General features: G+C 44.4%; 1 pseudogene; it reads left to right on the top strand.

The window, feature by feature from the left end:
- The first annotated feature begins 7,868 nt into the window (after positions 1–7,868).
- LOC101659353 lies at positions 7,869–20,205 on the top strand (annotated as a pseudogene).
- The last annotated feature ends 693 nt before the right edge of the window (positions 20,206–20,898 follow it).

The following is a 20,898-nucleotide window of genomic DNA, read 5'->3' as shown; positions in this document are numbered from 1 at the left end:
AAGAACCACAAGCTATCAACTAATTCCCTGATTTAATTTTCACAGCACAGATATTAGCATTATTCATTCTTCAGAGAAAACTGAGGTTCGGGGAGGAGACATACTTTGTCAAGGCACACAGCTTGGAACCAGGCTATCGGACTAGCACACTCAAGTTCTGAATCACAGCACCGAATTAAACATCAGAGAGCAGATCCTGTATTGTAACTGCTTAAAGGGAGACCATTCTAAAAATATTTCTATAACTCCCACAACACCAACACAAACAAGCAGGAATGAACTGCAAACCAGAGGACTCCTCTCTCGACAGTTCTTCTGAGTGGACCTACAGACAGATGGAGAACAGAAGGAGAATGAAATACCAGTACTTAACCTGGTTTCCTCGGTGTGCCCAATCTTTTTGGGACTCAGGTTTTGAAAGGGCTTGCTTGTCTATCTTGAGTTTCAATGCTGTTTGAAACCTATCTTTTGCCACCTAGATTTCCATTGCAGACTTCTTAACTGTTGGTTTTTATTAAAAGATCATTTTATTGGGGGCTCTTACAGATCTTATTATAACCCATACATCAATGATATCAGGCATATTTGTACATAGGTTGCCATCATTCTTTTCTAGACATTTACTTCCTATTGAGCCCTTGGTATCAGCACCTCTTTTTCCCTCCCTCCTCCTCCACCCTCGCGACCCCTTGATAGATTATAAATTATTATTATTTTCATATCTCATACTGACCGCTGTCTCCCTTCCTCCATGGTTTCTGTTGTTCTTCCCCCTGGAGGGGTGTGTGTGTGTTATATGTTGATCATTATTATCGGTTCCCCCTTCCTGCCCTCCTCTCCTCCCCCTTCCCCTCCCCTTCTGGTATCGCTATTCCCACTCCTGTTCCTGGATTCCGAGTGTCTTATCTGTTGGTTTTTGACTCACATTGGTTCTGACGTTCAGGGTCACTACTGAAATTTCTTCTATTTGGCATTTCTGTCTAACTATTGATTGCCTTCCATCTTCTTTTCCACAGTTCAACCCTCATTCTGAACTCTCCCACCAAACTCTCCTCTCCTGAGTTTAAATTTATTTCCCCTTAAGCTAATACAGTTTCCTGCTATACTTCTATCCTGTGATTTTTCTCTAAGAAGTTTGCCCAGAAAGTTTTAACTCAGCATAAAATAGACCCTGATAACAGTTGATATTCTTCCACTACTGACTGGGGTAGTGATTCATATCACATTTTATAATTATTCTTCTCCTTCATTGGGAGAGTGATTGTCAGAGAAGAATCTGTCCAGGGCATCTCAGTCCATAAAAAACAGAGTTTCAAGTAAAGGATGGAAAGAAAGTAAGTAACAGGAACTCTGGTGGTATAGTGGTTATACCTTGGGCTCAAACCACGAGGTCCAAAACTCAAAATCACCAACTGTTCCAAGGGAGAAAGACAGGGGTTTCTAGGAGTTTCCATCTCAGAGTCTCACAGGGCAGTCCCACCCTGTGCTCTAGCATCACTACAAGTCGGCATCAACTCAAAATGGCAGTGAGTTTGAGAATGGATACTTTCCATCAGCAGTTGGCTGCCATGAGGGCTCATAGCCATCTTGTGAGGCAGGCTTGATTGCTAGGCCTTTTACGGAGAAGGAAGTGGAGGTGTAGAAAGGTTAAGTGAGTTCTCCTCAAAGTTGCCAGCTTCAGTGAGCAAGGCAGCGAGGAAGTGAACACATGAGTTTGTATGTGCATAAGACAGACTCGGGAGTGTGACTTCCATCCAACGCCAGGCCTCTTGCCCAGGATGCTCTCCTTCAGTGGAAATAACTCCCGATGGAGGGTCAGCGCACTTGTGTCTTAGCTCTGCCACTGATGCGCTATGTGTCACTGGAAAAGTGTCACCTCTCTCTGAGCTTCCTCATTGCCTGTCCTATGAAATGGGAAGGTTACCCACATGGCCACGAACTTCCCTTCCAGCTAACTCAGACTCTGAGACTTTCACTCCTCCAGCTAGCCCCAGGAGTGCTGACGGTGCAGTGGTGGTATACAGCGCTTAACAAAACATGCAGGGTTTGAACCCAGCAGGTGTTCCTCAGTGGAAAGAGGTGGCAGTATGCTTTGGAAAGATCACAGCCCTGGAAGGAAGCTTCTACAGGGCAGTTCTGCTCAGTCCTCCAAGGGTGCTATGAGTTAGACTGGACTCAGTGGCATTGGGTCTAGTTTTGGATTTCTTTCTTCTTTTTTATGTGGGGGTTTCAGATATTCCAGCCTTGGTTCCCAACTTGGGGGATACAAGGTCCAGGGAGAGGAGGGCAGTTGCAGCCCTCCCATTTAAGGATGTCCACTAGCTGTGGGGCATCTGCCAGAAGGAGACAAGCAGAGGTGAGAGGATGTAGTGATGAAAGGAGGAATTTAGGTCAACAATCTGGCTTCTTTCAGGAAAGAAGCTAAAAAAAATGAAAAGCTAAAGGTTGGAGCTGGTCCCTTTTTTATTTTGTTTTGTTTTCCTTTCCACAATTTAATCGCTGGTATCAAAGAAAACCACAGAGGGATGCTCGAGAGAGCAATCCTATAGAAAGCTTGTATCTGTCCAGAGGAGTGATTAAAACAGACAGATTTGGGTTAAGTATACCCATAGTCCCTTGGCTGGGTTCGTTTGCGGGGAGGCTTACCAACATGACTCTGGAGGACTGGACCTGAGGTCCTCAGAGGAAGACTGGCATGTCACTGAGGAGGGTACCTGAGGCACTGGTTCCTCAGTTTTCTCTCTCTCTCTCTCTCTCTCTCACACACACACACACACACACACACACACACACACACACACACGCACACACACACCCAGGTCCACCTGGCTGAAAGGATTCCTCTTCAGATCAGCTAAAAGAGACATACTTGATATGAGTTAGGCTAAGTGGGAGGACAGTCCCAAGTCACCGTGAGTTCTGGACATCCCTGTCTCCAGACATGAGAAAGACAAGAGCATCAAGAGTAAGATCAGCTCAGACATCTACTCCACATTGGGCGCGTAGGTGAAAGTGCAGGGGCCAGCATTCTCTTGGAAGGCCTACAAGGAGCATTTGGAAAACTTATTTGCCGTGGAGGTTGCGGCCATTCTCCTACCTGTGCGCTTTTTCTCAGCCAGGAACTACTGTTAGAGGCCTCCTGACTATCTGCCCAGTCCGGGGTCTACTAACCATTTTAACTAACTGAGTGAACAGGAGTGGGTTAATTCATCTCTCTGAACTTTGGATTTCCCACTGGTTCTCCATGGATACAGAATCTTATTCTGTACACCACTTTTGAGAAAGAAAGGAGTGAAAGATATGGATACTTCCTTTGCAATCTGTCTCAGGCTATCCACAGGTAAGGCAGAGTTGAGATGGGGATGCTTCACCCCAGACTTCTTTAGTGCAGACGGATATGGGGAAGCCTCAAATACTCAGAAAAGTTGAACTGAAAGATAACAAACTTTTTCTATAAACTTTTTTTTTAAAGCCCCAAGATGGATTGTGTTTGGGACAGCCAAGTGCTCTTGAGAGATACCCATATTTCCCTATGGTGCCATACCTCATCTATATTCAGGCTGTGTGGATGAAGAAGGCCCAAGGTCTTAGAGAAGAAAGAACCTGGTTTCAAATTCTAGCTCCGTCATTTATCTACACTGTGACTAGGCAAAGGCATGGTGCCTCCCTCAGTATTAACCTGCTCATCAATTCAGTGGGCATAATCCTCCCAGGGCTAGAGCAAGGAATGAAGGAATCATCCATGCACAAGGACATGGCGCATGGTCACTAGCAGCCTAACAAGCTGGTAAAGCAACGTACACTTTGGAGTCAGACTGATCCATTTGATTCTCAGTTCTGTCTCTGATTAGCTGTATCGCCTTGGGCAAAATTCCTACACCTCCTGAGAGGTTCCTCACTCTATAACACGATAACAGTAATTAATGCATGGTGCCATGCTGAAGATTTAATGATGGAACGTGAACATTCATTTGCATAGCATGTGATAAATGTTACCTAAAGTTTGTTTACATTCATAGTAAATGCCCACTCTTTGTACTGAGCGGCGAAACCCTTCTCTCTTCCCCCCACTCCTTCCATGGTGTTAACACTCTTCTTTCTGACATGCTTCTCTAGAATAGAGGGGTCCCACGGACTGCTCTCTCTTTTTAACTTTGCCAATAAGAATTAGCGCATATCAAATTCAGCAAAGAAACGGGAGTGGAACTAGGAGCAAAAGGGTCTGATGAAGAAGCGCAAGCAGACTGGAAGGAAGAGGAAGGCCTGGAGGAGGGATGCATTTAAGTTTTTTTCAGCTTAAAACGTGCCACTGGGAGCACTAACCAGCACTGTCACCAGAGTGTTACTGATGTTGAAGTGACCGGGAGAAGAGAGTCTTCCTTTGGTCACTCATCAGGCAAGGATCCCACCTCTCGGGAAATCCACACGGGCTGGGGCATCCTGCTGCCCACATTGCTCACAGCAGCCTGAGCCTCTACCCTTCCCCATTCAGACAGCCCAGGGGACGGTTCCCATCTCCTGAGACAGGGAATCCCACCTACTGGAAGATACCTTGGTACCTCTGGGCATTGCTGAGTGGTTGCTAGTCCAATCTGAAGTTAAGATCTCTTTCCTTTCCATCCAATGATCCAGAATCTGGTCTCCAGGAACCTATGAAGTGATACTGTGTTTATTCCCACAGGGCAGCCCCGGAGCTATGCAAGACTTTGATTATATATTTCCCTGGCTTTTCTATTCTCCACGTTAAAAGTCCAAAGTCCTACTGGATTCGTTAGTTTACTTATTAATTGGTTGATTCAATACATATTCATGGGCATCCATCCCATGAAGACCTGGCTGCCACTGGGAATGTAAAGAGGAGCCAGATGCAGATGTGCCCTCGGGCGAGAGACCTGGCATTCTTTAATGCTAGCATCAATTCTTCTGTTGATGCAATTTAGAGACAACAGGACTTGATACTGTGCAATTAGGAAGACCTGTTATTACCATACCTGCCCCCTTATTTTATGCCTGGAATCACTAGGCTGACTTCTAATACCATACAGGGTCCTATGAACTGATTGGAAAAAAAACAAACCAAAGGATGGCCATCAGTAACAATGTGTCACGTACAAGAACAAGTACTTTATGTGAATTATCTCAAGGAGTTTCTCAAACTAGTCTCTCAGTTCTCGGTGTCATTTTATGGGGTAGGAAACAGATCAGGTAAAGGTCATCTGATAGCGAAAATAGTTCATCTCTGTGACCCCCAAAGCTAGGTTCTTAAACAACATACTATGTTTTCTATGGACACATATAAGCAAGGATTCTTTCAAAACAGGTTGAACGTTTTGTTCTGTTCTTTTTCCTACTTTAGTCAATGTTTAATCTTCCCCATATTGATGATCTAGTCTTTGTTTTTTAACACAGAAAACATCTTAAGTTTCCTTGAAGTTTCATTTTAAAAATTTATTTATTTTTTAAATCATTTTATTGGGGGCTCATACAATGCTTATCACAATCCATACATACATCCATTGTGTCAAGCACATTTGTACATTTGTTGCCCTCATCATTCTCAAAACATTTGCTTTCTACTTGAACCCTTGGTATCAGCTCCTCATTAAAGACTACAAAGATCTTGATTATTTTATCAGTGTCTCCCAGCACTCAAGCTCTAAAGAAATCAGAATAGAAATTACAGTTCTGTTCATACTAATAGGGCTACCCAGGTACCAAGAAGGCTCATGACTTGACCCCAAACCCACACTATTCAAGAGACAGACTAGGACTTGGGTGCTGATGTCCAACTCAGCATGCCTTCTCTTTGCATCTCCTTCCATGTGACACCCACCCACTCCACCAACTCTACCCACAGTTAACCTAATTTATAAAATTAGCATTATATTAACTTAGAGGAAGAGTAGGGTGCAGGCAAGGTGTTGTAAATTAACACCATCCATTTTTTTCCTCGCTTAAAAAGTCCCTTTAGAAAGTACAGGGATGTTTTCTTTCTAAGTAACATCACTGCTGTCACTAAACCACAGGCAAGGGCTGGCACTCCGATGGATGGTGTAACCGTGAAACACTAGCTGCTCACTGAAAGGTTGGCATTTTGGACCCGCCTAGTGGCTTTGCGAAAGAAAGACCACCAGGAGACCTGGTCCCACAAAGGGTACAGCCTATCAAACCCCATGGAGCAAGTCTACACTCACATCAGTGGTTATGAGTCAAAATGGCCTTGGCAGCTCCTGAGCGCAACCAACGGCAAAGGAAGGTCTGAAGAATAAGAACATGCACCCCTTGTAGAGCTCAGGGGATATTTCACAGTCTCATTGGCGTCAAGAGGTACAGAATCTAGGCTGCTTTCATAGACCACACATAGTGGTCTGCTTCTGACGGGTCAGAGCCGCAAAAAGCCAGCCCATGGAGCAGGTCTACTCTGTGCGCAACATGCAGTATGAGTCAGAATCAACTCTCAGGCAACAGACAACAATGAAATGGTATCATATTATTATTACCATATTACCGTTTTCGGATTCCTAAAGAGCTGAGAACCTTACTGTGGGTCCCTAAAAGTCTATGAGCCCCAGGCACTATACCAGCTATAGCTAACAGTTGAGCTAGTCTTATTTTCATCTCTGAACCTGGGAGGAGGCACCCAGCACCTGCAGTCAATCCAAGATGGGGAGGGATGGAGAAAGTTCCTACATGGGCAAGCCAACTGATGTAAATTCTGTAACTGACATGGGCTCATGGTAAGTTATGCAAAACATACCCCCAGGCAGTGTTGGCTGCGCTCTGGAGACAAAACGTCCTCTCTTGGGGGAGTCTGCCATCACCTCATCCTGGCCTACACCGCTAGGGGGAGCCTTTCAGGGAGGGGAGATGGCACAGGAGAAAAGGCAGGAATGAGGCCAGGCAGGCAGGTCCCAGCCTCACAGGGTTGGTGCCATCCAGGATCACCCTTCCCTGAGCATAGTGATTCCCGAGGATGAGTGAATGTTTACAGTACACCAGACACCATGCTAAGCATGTAAACATGGGCCAACCCAAGTAAGCTGCACAACAACCCCCAGCAGGGTTGTCTTCTTATTGTTTCTATTCTGTACATGAAGAAATTGAGACGCAAAGAACCCGAGTCATATGCGCAAGCCTGAGCAACTTGTTGGGAAGTGACAGAGCTAGGACTCAAATTCAGGCAACCTGATGGCAGGATCTATGATGTCAACTTCTACATGTTGGTCTTGCTTGGAGACAAGTGACACTATAAGGTTGGGGAGCCTGGTGCCATTGTTAATAAATGTGATGCAATTCAGATGATTCTGATAAGAAGATGCAGGGAAGCATCCTTGCGCAAAGTGGCGCAGGGATGAGGATTGTCTGAGGGGTAGAATTAGGGAGGAGAGGGGGCCAAGACCTTCCAGCAGAAGGTGAAGTGGGAGCGACGCTGAGATCTCTGAAGCCGTGCCAAGGAGACAATGGAGACTAATAAGATGTCTACTTTTGATGAACTTGAGGGTGCAAAGAATAGGAGAGAGATATAAAGTCATATCGAGGGCTGTCTGGGCCCTTGGTACAGAATTCTTGACATGTGAAGAGGTTTGAAGCTTATTTCACAGACATAAGGGAGTCTTTGGTGTTTTTTTGGAGGAAGGGTGTCCATGGGGAGGAGATCACTAGCTAGAGATTAGAACAGGCTCTTCCTACCAGTGCACAGAGCAGATCGAGAGATAAGGCTAAGGTCTCAGGACTCTCATCTGAGTGCTTATTTTGAAACCTGGAGCTATTGACTTGTTTTGCTTTAAGAAGAAGTTGGGGTCCCTGCTGCAGAGCCGCTGCCCCGTGAGAGACTTAAGGGCACCAGCACCGCCACCCCCTCAGCCGCAATGCTGCTAGCCATACCGCAGTTGCTGGGCCTCCTCGGCCTGGCGGCCGCTGAACCCACCATGCACTTGAAGGAGCAGTTTCTGGACAGAGATGGGTGGACGGGCCTCTGGAGCAAATCCAAACACAAGCCGTATTTTGGCAAATTTGTCTTCAGTTCTGGCAAGCTCTATGGTGACCAGGAGAAAGATAAAGGGCTGCAGATGAGCCAGGATGCCCACTTTTATGCCCTGTCATCAGAATTCAAGCCCTTCAGCAACAAGGACAAGACCCTGGTGGTCCAGTTTACTGTGAAGCACGTGCAGAACATTGACTGTGGAGGTGGCTGTGTGAAGCTGTTTCCCGATGGCTTCGACCAGACAGACATGCACGGGGACTCTGAGTACAACATCATGTTCGGTCCTGATATCTGCGGTCCTGGTACCAAGAAGGTTCACGTCATCTTCAATTACAAAGGCAAGAATGTGCTCATCAACAAGGACATCCGTTGCAAGGATAATGTGTTCACCCACCTGTACACTCTGATCGTGAGGCCTGACAATACCTATGAGGTGAAGATTGACAACAGCCAGGTGGAGGCCGGCTCCTTGGAAGACGAGTGGGACTTCCTGCCACCCAAGAAGATCAAGGGTCCAGATGCTGCCAATCCGGAAGACTGGGATGAGCTAGCCAAGATCGATGACCCCACAGACTCCAAACCTGAGGACTGGGCTAAGCCAGAGCATATCCCTGACCCTGATGCCAAGAAGCCCGATGACTGGGACGAGGAGATGGATGGTGAGTGAGAGCACCCCTCCCCAACCCTCCCATGATTCAGAACTATGGCTATAAGGGCGAGTGGAAGCCCTGGCAGATCGACAACCCAGATTACAAAGGCAAGTGGATCCACCCGGAGATTGACAACCTCGAGTACTCCCCTGACCACAGCATCTACCCCTACCACAGCTTTGTTGTGCTGAGCCTGGATCTCTGGCAGGTCAAGCCTGGTACCATCTTCGACAACTTCCTCATCACCAACGACGAGGCCTATGCAATGAGACATGGGGTGTCACAAAGGCTGCAGAAAAGGCCACGCAGGATAAGCAGGATGAAGAGCAGAGGCTAAAGGTGGAGGGAGAGGACAAGAAGTGCAAAGAGGAGGAGGAGGCGGAGGACAAGGAGGAGGAGGAGGAGGAGGACAAAGAGGACAAGGAGGAGGAGGAGGAGGAAGATGTGGGTCAGGCTAAGGTCTTCTCCTCCCTTCAAACCCTTAGCCTCTTCTCCAGCCCATGGGCAGGGGTATGGAGAAGCCCAGGCCTGAGATTCCAATTGCTCTTCTATCTGGAGCCTAGGGCTGTGTGGGGGGAGGCAGGAGAAAGAGGGTGGGGTTCCCAGCCCTCCAGCACTGAGGAAGGGTGGAGCTCTTAGGACCTGACCTCTGACCCCTCCTCCCCTGCTCCCAGGACTTGGGCCACTTCTGGAAGGGGCAGTGATTTCCGGAGAATATAAGAACTGCAAGAAAATGTCTATTAAATTAAGTTTTGTGTCAAAAAAAAAGAAGAAGAAGTTGGAATATGGGCAAAAGTGAAGAAAGAAAAAGGAATAGATCATTCTAACTGAATACTAGAAAAATGTGAATTTTGACTCTAAGACTCTTAAAGCTTCTAGATGAATGAATGGTATTTAGATGCTAATATGGGGGCATTGAGGGGTGTGTGTTTTAAGAATTTGTTCTATTCCATTGGGTGGAGGCTAATCCAGTTCAGTTGTAACCCTTGTCTCTGGTTGATCTTGTTCAATCACCATCTACCTTCTGGGTCACTGTTTCCGCATCTATGCGACTAGAGAGGGCAACGACTGATCTCTAAGTTTCTTTCCAGCTCCAATATTCTAGTGTATACACTCTCTGAAGGGCAGGTAGTGTAGCTTCTTTGACTTCATTCTTTCAGGGTTTAGCTGGGGACCTGACACAAGGATACCCAATAAACAACTGTTGAGTGCATGGAAATCATTCAGTTGTTAACTAACAACTCCTGGGGAGCCTTACAGGGAAAGTTTGCAAGAGGTGACCATAAACATAAACAAGCTTAGGAGCAAGCAGTCCAGCAGCCCAGAGTGGCTAACTTGTCCTCTGTGGCTGTGAACGATGCTGAGGCAGCGAAAGACTCTGGCCTAGAGAAGGGGACACCGCAAGGTCATGGGGAACCAAACTGGCAAACAGAGAGAGGTGAAGCTATGGAAGAACCTACAGAAGGCAGTGGTGCTTCACGGAAGGTGATTCATTATGCCTCCTACCTCTTACCCCAGCAGACACCTGGAAATGTCCGGAGACAGTGGATATTGTCACTATTACAACGGAGGGGTGGTGGTGTCATGCTATTGATATCTAGGGGACAGAGGTCAGGGAGGTTGGCAAGTATCATACAGTGCACAGGGCAACTCTCTACAAGAAACTCTCCTCGGGACCAATGGGCCAATCGCGTAAAGGTGAGAAGCCCTAAAATGAAGGGAAAAAAATTGGGATAAGTCACTCAAGATTTCTGTATCTGTATTTTTCATCTGGAAAACTGGAATAAAAATATGGTATAGACTCATGTATAAGCTGAGCTTTTCGGCACATTTTTTCATTGCAGTTTTTGTGATAAAATTAGGTGCCTCAGCTGATATCAGGTCAGCTTAGACTCGAGTATACATGGTAGTACCTACTGTAGAGGGTTGTAACAATTGAAGAGTTAATTTCTGCAAAGCTCTTAGAACAGTGCCTGGTACATCTCACATGCTAGCTATATCCCTTATTAGCCGTACAATATGTAGCAAGGGGGTCTACAGGAGACTGACGTTCGAGGATGTGGTAGAAAGGTCTCCCAGTATCTGATAATTCTAGAATAGGGCTGCATGATCATCATGTGAATCTTATATCCACCCAATTAGCAATTCACTTTTAATCAGCTTCTACATCAGGAGATAGCGCCCACTAGATGTGTAACTCCGTCTTGCTGTTTACAAACAGCTCCCTCTCTGCTTTGTTTCTCCAAAATCCATGAGGATATTCACGAAGCCAGTGTTTGACGGCTTCTCCAGTCCAGGATCTTCAGGGTTTTAGAGAATAACTGACAGGACATGGAGGAAGGCAGGTGAAAAGATGGAAAGGCAGAAAGCCGTCCACAAAAGCTTGGGACACAGCATTCACGGGATCCCAGGGACTGATGATAGAGAGCATGTTTTAGAGTGTAGTTTGAGCCACAGATATTGTTCTCTGGGAGCCTTTGTTTGTAAATAGATATTTCTGCTGACACTGGACTTTGTAAGGGTGAATGGAGTGGTGGTGAGAGAGAGGTTATGAAAAAGGCAGGTTGTATTGTATCTGGGAGCCTCAGACCATGTGTTTGTTGTTGAGAATACAAAGGCCTCACTGTATTAAATGAAAATGCTTGTTTTACAAGGCTAGTGGGAATATGATAGGTCCACGTCAAAATACTTCAGAAACAGAAATAAGCCCACCCCCAAGAGGCTTCCTGGTACATCATACATATAGGAGCATCACACATCTGTATCGTGGGGGCCAAGCATCACTAAGCAGGGGCTTTGGGAGGTTGAGGGCAAAGGCAGTTTCAGGAGCCAAGTGATCGGAAAGGCCCTTCCTTGCTTTCACAGATGAAGCCTGCCTTTCCCCCCTAAAATAGAGCTTTATTGCTTGTTCTTTATTGGTTTCCATCATCTGCTAAGCCAAGAGTGGCAAATGCTATTCATTTAAAATACTAGTCCTAGTAAAGGAGACCTGGTAGTCCAGAGTCAAACACAGAGCACCACAAACAACCTAAAACTTTCCATCTACTGCTGCTGAGTTGATTCAATCTCATAAGGTTTCTCTGTTTGGGTCTGGATTTCCAAGCAAGCCCCCTATAACACAGGGTAGGCCTTTCCCACAGGGTTTACAAGACTGTGAATCATTACGAAAGTAGACTGCCCTGTCTTTCTCCTGCAGAGCAGCTGATGCGTTCAGTTAGCACAGAACCACAGTGTGTTCTCAAGGTTCCCCAAGACATCACCAGAAATACTTACAACTATATAGGCACACTTTCATCCATTCTTTCTTTTTTTCAAAATAGTGCTCACCTTCTCTAATGAGTGGTTATCTAACTATTTTCTATGGAAATGCTGTGGCAGTGTTTCAGGGGGGTTGCTCAAGGATTCACAAATGAATAAGGATTATAGTCTCCCAACTCTCACCCCAGATCAAGTACAAAGCTGGGAAAATGGTCTATTATAGGTATGGAAGAGTGGATTAATTATGTAATGCATAGCAGTCTGGCTAGCTGGCTGGCTGGAAGGATGGATGGATTGGTGGATACAAAGAAAGAAGTAGGGAAGGGCAGAAAGGAGGGAGAAGGAAAGGAGAGAATAGAAGGAAGGAAGGAGGAAAGGGGCAGAGGGAGGACAGGAGGAAGGAAGGAAGAATGAAACTATGTTGAGACAGTTGGACAGACAGATGGATGTACAGAAGAAGAGGTAGATGGATAGAAGGGAGAGTCCACTTGAGAGTCTTTAGTGACAAACTAGTTCATCTCAAACAAAGAAGAAAGAAAATCATATGATTTACTATGCCAGGAAAACAGATTCAAGAGAAATGGTGTTACATTCATCATAAAAAAAGGGCATTTCGAGATCTATCTTGAAATCAAAGCTCTCTATGATCAGATAATATCTATCTTCATATAGATAAATCTAATCAATATAACTTCTACTCAAAAGTTAAGCACCAATACATAAAGCTAGTGATGCAGAAACTGAAGAATTCTACCCATGTCTTCAGTCTGACATTGACCCAACATGCAATAAAGATACATTGATAATCCTTAGCAAGTGGGACTCAGTTAGAAACAAAGAAGAAGGACCATGGTTTGGGAAATATGGTCTCGATGACAGAAAAGTTGGAGATCACATGAGAGAATTTTGCAGGACCAACGACTTCTTCATAGCAAATATCTTATTTCAACAACACAAAAAGTGGCTATAACTGTGGATTTCTCCAGATGAAATACACAGATATCAAAGGGACAGCCTCTGGAGGAAGGGATAATAGAGAAGCTCAAGATCAGTAGCTTAAACTGGGCTAGAGACTGACTGTGGAACAGAACATCAATTATGCATATGCACGTTCAGGTTGAAACTGAAGAAATTTGAAACAATTCCACAAGAACTAAAATCGGATCTTGTCTATAACCCACCTGAATTTTGAGAACATCTCAATAACAGATTTGATACATAGGACAAATGACATAAGACCTGATGAGCTGTGGGATGGCATTAAGAATATTATTCGTGAAGAAAACAAAAGATCACTAAAAAGGCAGTTAAAAAAAAAAGATCCCAGGGGATATCAGAAGAGATTCTAGAATTTTCTTTTCATCATTGAGTAACTAAGTCAAATGGAAGAAATAATGAAGTCAAAGAACTTGACAGAAAATTTCAAAAGGCAGCTTGAGAAAAGTAAAATAAAATAATATTATATAAAATATTATATAAAGTAAAACATTATAATGAAATTCACAAAGACCTAGAGTTAGACAATCCAAAAAGAAGAACATGCTCAGCCTACTTAAAGTGAAAGAACTTAAAAATAAATTCAAGACCCGGGTTACAAGACTGAAAGATTCTATGGGAAAACATTGAATGATGCAGGAAGCATCAAAAGAAGATGGAAAGACAACAGAGCTACTATATAAAAAACAAAAACAAAAACCTAGTCAACAATCGACAATTTCGAGAAGTAGCATGAGAACAAAACTAAGGGCACTGAAGGAAGACATTCAAACTACACCGAAAGCACTAGCCAAAAACAAGGATCCAGAAATTGAAATGTTTCAATAAGCCGATGAAGCACTGGAAGTACTTACTCATTTATGCCAAGACATTTGGAAGACAGCTTCTTGCCCAACTGACTAGAAGAGAGCCATATGTGTACCTAGTTCCAAGAAAGGTGACCCAACAGAATGCACAAATTACAGACCAATAGCATTCATGTCACGTGCTGAAGATCATGCAGTTGTAGCAGTATATTGACAGGGAGCTGCCAGAGTTTCAGGCCAGATTCAGGAAAGATGTGAAACAACAGAATACCCTGGCTGATGTCAGACGGATCTTGACTGAAAGCAGGAATACCGGAAAGACATGGGTGTTTCATGAACTAGGCAAAGGCATTCGACCATATGGATCACAACAAACTGGATATTCTAAGAAGGTGATTTTATTTTGTTTTTGTATTCTACATTGGGGTTGCCTTATTATTGTCTCTCTCCCTTGTCTCTGAACACCTTAGGAACAGAGAGTGTTTGTTTGCTTCTCTGCTTTATGCCCATCATCTAGCATAGAATCAGTCATGCCAGAAAGTGCCTGGGTCAACGTTGTGGGTGAAGTGAATGAATGAATTGGAAATGGTTCCAAATTGGGAGAAACTGTGATGACTAAAATCGGGTGCTGTAGAAGTAAAGTGCTTTGAGAATCAATAGTACGGGATTTCTGAAAGGTGAAGCAGGGAAGGTCATCATGCTATGAGTAGCCTTGAGTGTGAGCTGTGCTCTTGATCTCTTTGAAGTGACCTATTGATAGACATATATATATATGTATATATAATTTACACATTATATATATATAATCACACACACCCCCTACTTCTCTTCCTTTCCTATGAGCCAGTACAGCATCTCTGTAGATTTTAAGTACTTTTTCCCCTTGGTTTTCCTCCAGCCTCTTTTACCCATCCCTGGAGAGAGCTGCTGAAGAACCGAGCGCCGCTGACGAAGTACACTCAGGCTGCTTTTGCAAGCCTCCCCTGTGCCTGTGCCTCCGAGAACGTCCCCGAGGATGTGAGAGCAGGCTGATGTCAGCAGTCATGCCCTTTATGCTCAGTGCCACCTTCCCTGGGCATAGACCTGGCATATTTTGGTTTACCTGGACTTGATTCTAATTGATTGATTGAATTGCCCAATCATTTCCTAGCATTATGTTTCTGAAATTACTCTGGATGAAAGTCCAAAACTGAGACAGGTATCAAGAACTGTTCATTGTTCTCATTTTGACTCATGGCTATTGGCTTAAAATGATTTGTATGATCAGATCCGTATCCAACACACCCCAGATACATACAAGCATCACCGAGTTCACACACAAGTCTGATTGCTCTAAGTAGAGGGATGTTTGTTGTTTCTCTGAAGCCACAAAGCATCTTCTAGCCCCCCTGGTAAATGAGGGGATTCTACAAGATGGGGTTTCTGCCTCTCTGCTTCCCCAAGATGCTATTAACTGCTTAGTTAAAGCAGTTACCATGATGTCATGTTTCTGTTTACCTGTCTGCTTCTGCCACCAGGACTGGGAGCTCCTCTGGGGATGGGACTGTGCCTTGTTCTTGTTTTAAAATACTAGTCTTCTCACTCAGTGTATGGCTCACAAGGTGACCAGCTAAGTATACGTTCAATAGACAACCAGATGGGAAAAATGAGGAGGATTGTGGATTGAACTGTGAACCTCAAAGAAATATATGACAGAGCTTCAAAAAAACACATTAAAAAGTGGAATGAAAAGACAATGGATTTTTTTCCCAAGATCTTTTTGAAGCTTCTTAATATTGAAGTACTAACCCTGATATCTGCAAAAACAACCCTGTTCAGAAATGGAGTCTTAGAAGTTACCATGTGTTAGACTAACATGAGGTCATGCAGGACTAAGGTGGGTCCTTACCAGTCTTACTAATGTCCTAATAAAAGAGATGAGGACACAGAGTCCCGGACACAGAGGAAGGACGCCACTTGATGCTGTAGCTGAACGCCCAGGAATGCCCAGCACCACCAGAAGCAAGCTGAGAGGCACGGGGGAGATTTTCTCTTACAGCCTCAGGAGGAGGCATCCTGGTCAAAACCCTGATCTCAGACTTCCAGTCTGCAGAACTGTAAGACAATAAATTTATGTTCCCATAAGTCACCCAGTTTGTGGAATTTGTTATAGCATACTAAGGAAACTGGATACGGGTAGATTGATGGAAAACAGGAAGGTTGACCTCTACTTAGGAGCAGTCTACTGGGCCTCACACAATGCTGGGGGTAGAGATTTGGTACAGAGTGCTTAAGAGAAGTCACCCAACAGCTGCCTGGCCATTTCTAATGCTCTCACTAACTCAAGTCCTCAGAGGTAGCTATCGCTGCACACTGTAAAGGAAGATAAAGTGAGTCAGGGAGAAGAGCACTGAGCTAGGCGTTAAGAGATCTGAATTTGAATCGTTTTAATTTTGCTGCCAATTGGCTGCATCCCTCCACTCCACTCCACTCCACTCTGTTCAACTTAACTTGCCTAGACTTCAGTCTCTTCGTGTGCAAACGGAGTGGATTTGATACAGCAGAACGCTAACGTCTTTCCAGCTTTAGACTTTGGGAAAGGGATAGACAAGCTACCGTATTTCTTTTAACAGACCGCAGTTCACAGCCTAGTCGGGAGGTTCTGAGCAGGCTTCATCATGGCTCCACAGAGGCTGCTTTGGCTGCTATAAGAGCTACGTCACAAACCAGCCTTGTTACTCCCGAATCACCTCCCTATCCAGAACCCTGAAGGTTCTCACAGTGAACTCCCCTAAACACTATTCCGATTTGGCCCAGCATGTCATGACAGGGCCTCATTAGAGGATGGAGATGTGACCTGATTGAGCCTATGGAGGGGAACACACCCTTGATTAAGATTCCCCCAAGAGGAATCCAGAAATGTTTCCCACAAAGGAAGCACCTTTGAAATAAGCATGCATCTATCTCCCCATGGACTACTTTAAAGGTGGCACACGTGCCAACAGGTGTCAATGTCTTATTCTTGTAAAAAGCCACCTTCGAGTAAGACAGACTTTGTTTATCAAAGTGTCCTTAGCCAATTTTCTTTGAAATCTTATTCATTCGTGTGTTTTTTTATTCCCGTTCCCCCATTCATGTTTTTTTCCTCTTTCTTTCTTCCTTTCATTTCTTTTCTGTAGAAGTTCTCAGATTTTGGCATTTAACACTGGAGGCACCGTCATTCATTCCTTCATTCCTTCATTCGTATACCTATCCCTTCATGGACCACATACTGCATAACTGGTAGGTTTTAAGCAACATGCGAGGTCCTGAGACTAGGGCTGAAGTTAAAATGAGCTGGATTTGAACCCTAGGTCCAGCACTCATTAGCTGTGGGGTTTTCGGTGAGTTACATAACCTGCTACACCCAATCCCATGGGTCTCATAGTGCAGCAGTCAGCACAATGCTAGCACATAGTCAGTGCTCTTATAAGTTAGCTGGTTTTACTACCGCTATTACTGTTGAAAATGTGTACTCTCCCCCAAGGGTATATAAACAGAAAATAGAAAATTCAGGTCTTGAGGTCACCACAAGGTCTCACAAGATCAAGGGAAGCAGATGGAAAGGCCCCCCTCTCTCAGGGAGGAGGGAAATGGCTGAAAAGCCAGGCAACAGATATGTTTGCCGGGGCACACGAGGCTCTCCAATCCAAGACTGATAAGGGGAACCTCTGAAAGGAAAGGAAAACTTGGGATTAGGTGCTGCAGCGAGCACACAAAACAAACACTTTGCAAATAGGCGAGGGACTCAGAGGAGGACCAAGGCTAAAAAATGAGTTGGCTTCGCCAGGGTGCAATGCAAGTGGAGGAGGCACCTAGACGCAGGGCGTCTCCTCCCTGGCCCCTCTGTTTCGGAAGGACAGATCGCTTTCCTTCCTGTCTTCTTCACTCAAGGGGAAATGGACTCAACCACTGTGTAATGTTTTCAATGTGACACACGTGCTAGGTCGTGTGCTTTGGTTACGTAACGCAGCACACTTGAGGCTGCTGAGCTTTTCCTCTCCGAACTATTAGATATTTTGCTGGTTCTCTGATCTATTCATCCAGTGGTTAAACAAACTATAGCCTCCTTATTTATAGGCCCAGCATTGTGCTAGACACTGGGAAAGTCAGATGGATAGGCCCCCAAGTCAGCAAACAAATGTAGTACAGAATTGTAGGTGTCTTCTGTATGTGTGTAAGAAGTAGAGCAGAGACAAATAGATAAGGGAGGTTGGGAGCCAGATATAATGAGGGGAAGAGTCATGGAAGGTCCTCTAGAAGATGATTATAGTAAGGAGAAGTTCAGAAAGGCATCAATGTTCTACAAATGGTTCCAAGGGATACGTGAGGCCATCTACCAAAAGGGCACAATGTAACAAAGGCTGAAATGTCAGAGAGAACAAAAATAATTAGGTGCTATCGAAGGACTCTTAGTTAGGGTGATAGAGTCAGATTTGTTATTTTAGACATATAAATACCCAAATACCTGCCAGATGTTGGAGGAGAGGTTTCGGGGAGGGATGTAGGGGCAGAGAAGAAAGGATCATGGCAATACTTGGACAAAAGTTAAAAAAAAAAAAAAAAGGAAAAGAGAGGTGATGAGAATCTAAGCTAATAAGAAAAAGTTTCACTATAAACTGTAAGGAGGTAGGCTAGAGAGCAACTGGACATGGGGAGTGATGTACCGAGAATGGGTGACTAGATACGAATGGTGCTATTAACCAGAATAAGGATGCCAGGAATTTTGGAGACATGGTAGATTCAACTGGAGCATGTAAGTGTAACATGTATAATGACATTTCCAACAGGGAGACGGGTCTACAAGTCTGATGCCCACTGAAGTTGGGAAATCAATAACGGCCTTCAGCGGTGAGGTGGTAACTAATCCAAGAGGAAGGGTTCAAAGTCAGTAGACAAGTGAAACCAGCCTCCATCCAAGACTCAAAGGACATGTCTTTCCCAACCCAGTCATTGACTTGGGTAATTCAATGCGATAACTGCCTCAGAAAAATGTTTCTAATGTTCACACACATCGATTCTATGGGTTTACATGAATTTTACATCATAAAACCGAGTGTGGCATGTTCTCATTTCTGACATTTTCGGTTGTGTAGTTTGTATGTCTCAGAGCAAGTCCATGTTATTCTTGTTCGTCCTCTTCCTATATCTGTCTCTATACTTTCAGCAGAGATATTGCTAGCATCATGGAGGCATTCTCTAGAGACCCACACGTGTTCATATTCTGCCGAGACAGCTTCTCTGCCGGTAAAGCAATAAGTCTTGAGGATAGATGATATGACCAAGCATAGGGATGACTTCTTCACTACAAGGGTGGCAGCTACAGTCTATAATACCCACTCCCTAAAGGCAGAAGGGTAGTCCAGGGCTCTCTGCCTTGAGTCCCTTGTTCTCCTACCTACATGCTTAGAAAACTAACTTTCCACCTCCCAGAATTTTTTGTTTCTGTGCCCTCCAAATGGGCAGACACCTGCGACCTTCTCATATCCTCATGCTTTTTCAAATGCAATGAAACTCAGGGTGTGTGACAAATTATTATAGAGAACTAAAAGAGCCTCAGTTACTTACGAAGTTTCACATCCAAGGGGGGGCAGGAGGAAGGGGAAAGCAGAAAAGAAAGGGAAGAAGGAGTGAGAGACATTTCCGAGATGATAGCAACGGGGATGCTCTAATGTCACGCAGTCTGAAAGACGGCTACTGACTGGGAAAGGAGTTTTAGATCATTCATTTAAAATGATGTGATTAAAAAGACAAGCAAGTCTAAAACAAAATAAGATCAAATAAGTAGTGGCTTCGTCTGATGTCGAGGAGCTTGTCTGGAAGGGCCTTTGCATGATATAAAATTATGAAATGTGAATATTTTCACTGTTACTCCACAAAGTGATCATGAGGAAGGTCACTCACTGAGTCTTTTGATACTTATGGTAGTTGTTAACAATATTGTTATATGGCGAGAGCTTCCAGCTATTGGGAAGAGCCAACATTCTTCCAAATAGTGTCTTCTTCAGTCTTTGACGGAAATCCTATCATTAGCACTTCCTTTTTTGACACAGAACTTTTTGGGGAGTCACTAAGGTGTGCACACCAGTAGAAGAGTGACATTCTGGCTATTATCCGTCACCCACGCCTTAATGAGGAGTGCCATGTTCTTGTGTGAGAATGGAGGCTGCCGGGGGAGAAGTAGCCAGTCTGTGGGCATTTGGCCCCTGAGGGTGACAGGCACAAGCACCACCTAGTGGAGGAATGTGAACCCAAAAAATGAAGAAAACTGGAACTATTGCCAACTTCATAATTTTAAGTAAATGATGGCAGGATTACAGGATCTTAGGATATCTCTCTTGGCAGTGTCTCTAGGTCAAAGGTGAATAAAATCTGCTCCCTTCTCCATCCCTATTATTCAGATAAGGATGTCCCCAAGAGCGAAAGTTATTTGCCCAACATCGCCCAGCAAGCTGATGAGCAAACTGGTCTAGAAGTGACTCAGCCTTGCTGATCGTCCACTGCTCTTCCCTCCTGAACAGTCCCTGCACTTCCCACGTGCTATGTCGCTTTTCTACTCATGAAGCTATGCGCACATGAGCTAGCTCAGTGTGTGCACGCACGCTTAGTAACTTGCTAACTGTCTTTCTTCCCTCTTCTTGACCAGCACCCCTCAGGGATGCTCTATGGATAGGAAACTCATCACCAAATGTGGGTGGGGGAGGTCAATCTTTCTAATGCGCTTCATTGAGCAGAACCGCTATCCCTAGCGTCCCTGAAGACTAGCCATTCATCTTCCATTTCTGAGAAAGGGTATGCATAAGAAATTTGGCCACACATATGCTTCTTGAACAAGGAAATCTGGTTAAAGTAGCTAAACGAACAACAGGGCGACAAACAACAGAAACCATGGGGGAAGGAAGACAGTGGTCGATGTAAGATATGAAGATAATAACAATTTATAATTTATCAAGGGCCAAAAGAATGGGGGGGGGAGTTAATACCAAGGACTCAATAGAAAGTAAATGTCTAGAAAAGAATGATGGTAACATTTGTACAAATATGCCTGATACAATTGATGTATGGATTGTTATAAGAGCTGTAAGAGCCCTCAATAAAATGATCTTTTAGTAAAACAAAATAACAAGGTAGTCAAAACAACTTTAGTCAAAGTTCTTACAATAGCATACTCACCCCCAAGCACTAC

The sequence above is a fragment of the Echinops telfairi genome, unplaced genomic scaffold (assembly GCF_000313985.2).
Source record: "Echinops telfairi isolate 266 unplaced genomic scaffold, ASM31398v2 ScPeMD7_7410;HRSCAF=8448, whole genome shotgun sequence".
In the NCBI taxonomy this organism is placed as follows: Eukaryota; Metazoa; Chordata; class Mammalia; order Afrosoricida; family Tenrecidae; genus Echinops; species Echinops telfairi.
The sequence above is the reverse complement of the archived record's forward strand: the minus strand, read 5'-3'. Positions and strand labels throughout refer to the sequence as shown.